This window comes from Mastomys coucha, unplaced genomic scaffold (assembly GCF_008632895.1).
Source record: "Mastomys coucha isolate ucsf_1 unplaced genomic scaffold, UCSF_Mcou_1 pScaffold8, whole genome shotgun sequence".
NCBI lineage: Eukaryota > Metazoa > Chordata > Mammalia > Rodentia > Muridae > Mastomys > Mastomys coucha.
This window is the reverse complement of record NW_022196914.1, coordinates 77,773,983-77,776,639: the sequence shown is the minus strand read 5'-3', so window position 1 is coordinate 77,776,639 and position 2,657 is coordinate 77,773,983.

The following is a 2,657-nucleotide window of genomic DNA, read 5'->3' as shown; positions in this document are numbered from 1 at the left end:
TTTGGTTTTTTTCGAGACAGGGTTTCTCTGTGTAGCACTGGCTGTCCTGGAATTCACTCTGTAGACCAGGCTGGTCTTGAACTCAAAAATCCGCCTGCCTCTGTCTCCCAGGTGCTGGGATTAAAGGCATGTGCCACCACTGCCCAGCATACTAAAGTACTTTTCAGACAGGTAATTCCTTTACAAACATATTTTTAAAGGTGTTACATAAAGTCTGGAGGACAAATCCTCAGGAAGACACCTTTCAAGCCTTCTTGGCCCTTCACTTGCCTCAAACTGCCTGATATGTGAATTTAAGCACTTTTCACTGGCTGTTATCGAATCTGATATTTAGATCTCAGTGAGATCAGGACAGACCTCACTGTCTGCACCTGTAAAGACATTAAAATGGCCATGGTTTGTCTTATCAGACAATTACCCAAGTGTCCAATTTATCTGCCTAGCTCGACAAAACTTTGATATCTAAAGCTAAATGTTTAAAAATACAAAAGGAACTTTTAAAAGTGACCATGTGTTCAATCCAATCCAGGTCATCGTTGGAACTCTGGCGCTGTCTGAGGAAAAAGTTCTCCAGTGTTATATAAAGGCCCATTTAGAATACACAACGCCCCATTAAAATGTTAAAGCAGAGCATTGTTTGTACAAAGTGGGGGACAAACTTTCCAAACCAATAGTGTGTGAGACCAAATATGGTTTACTAAAGAAAACCCTGCAAACCACACCTTCATTGTGTCATCAGTTTGATACAATAATGATCTGACTAAAGAAACATTTCATTAAACAAGAAGTATATTGCTCTTTTTGTAAGATCGCCTGCAGTATGTTCCTGATAAGAACACATTCTCTGAGAGCAGAGACCCAAAAGGTGTTGTTGTTGATGGTGGTGGTGGGTTTTGCTTTTGTCTTTGTTTTGTTTTGGAGTCTTTTTTTTTTCTTATGAAATTTCTCATAGTCACCATTTTGGTGGTGGTATTCACCAAAGAACTAACCCAAGACACTAAATACATGTAAAGACACTGTGTTTGTGTGTGTGTGTGTGTGTGTGTGCCTTATACAATTATAAAAGAAATCCAATATTGTCATTGGACATCATTGTTCAACACTACAAGATACAGATAACTGTGACAGAAACTCAAAGGGCATGGGAACTAATCAGATATATAAATATCATGCTAGCTCATCTCTACAAATGTGCCTCAGGCTTACTGCAAATTACTCTTCAACATGATTGGGATATCTTTAATAGCTATAATTACACGGAAAAAATAATTACTTGTAAACTTAACAAGATGAGATTGTTTCTCAAATAAGTTTAAAAAAATCCAAAATACTCTCTTAAAATTTCATTTTCTGACTATCATGGCACACTTTTCTGAGCTTTACGATAATCCATGCTAAATCTACTGTGTTCATACAAATAAGAATAAATCAGATTGAGTGGGATAAGAGAGATCTATGTATATGTGTACATGTATGTATGTGTATACATGTATATTTATAAAGTACATGTATATATTCTTATCTATATAATAGTTTTATGGATTAGCAATATTGCCTCAATAAAATGTTTCTTTCCTTTTTTTGTGATCAAGTCTTATTATGTAGCTCTAGTTGTCCTGAATCTCGCTATGTAGAACAAGTTGGTCTCAAATTTATAAAGATCTGCCTGTCTCCAACTCCCAGGTGCCAGAACTAAGGCCATCCATACCTGCCTGGGCCTTAGGAACTTTAATTGCATTAACCAAGATAAGACTTTTTGGAATAAGAGAAGGATTATGGGAAGGCAGAAGTTAAGTTTATGGTTTGGCTCCCACAACCAGCCAATTATTTTAAAGGACAACAAAATTCCATAAACCCCCCACCCCCAATTAGATCCATGCCAGGCTCGAAACCCCCTTGCTTGCTTGACATTTCCTACAAAACCTTGTCCCACTGATGGCTTGAATAAAGACCCTAATGCGATTACATTGAGAGAGAGAGAAAGAGAGAGAGAGAAAGAGAGAGAGAGAGAGAGAGAGAGAGAGAGAGAGAGAGAGAGGATCATAGCATTAGAACAAAAGTGTTTGTTATTGTACAATGATTAAATATACATGTACACATGGTCATTCTAATGAGTACAAACTATTCTGGGTTTGTAAAAAATTAATCAAGACAAAATTCACTTTAAAATTTACATGTTTTATTTAGCATGTCATATGCAAAGCAAATCAGTACTTTTGGATTAATGGTAGTCGTGCAAACAATACAAGTCCTAAGAAGCAAGTGAGGAAAAGTATTTTTATTAGCAAAAAACTCTTTCCAAATTAAATGAGACTGTAAATGTCAAACAAAATTATTAATTAGACTGATGGCCTCATCTCTAAATGAAAAATGGCACCCAGGAGATACTGTCTCCCATTGGTGACTAGAGAAATCTAATTTTAAATGAAAAGAATTAATTCCTTTAATTTGAATTGTAGCTGTTGAGTAGTTACTACCCCTTTGTGTCTGTACTTGAGTATATTGAATTTAAAAAAAAAAAAACATTGTTTTTATAAGCAAAAGGCAAATGGTGCCTCCAACCAACAAGGTATTGTAATTTTTGCCAAATCATATTCTGCAGCTTTTTCTGAGATTCTTGATTTTCATCAGTTATACCCTGACCAGGAATACTGCAA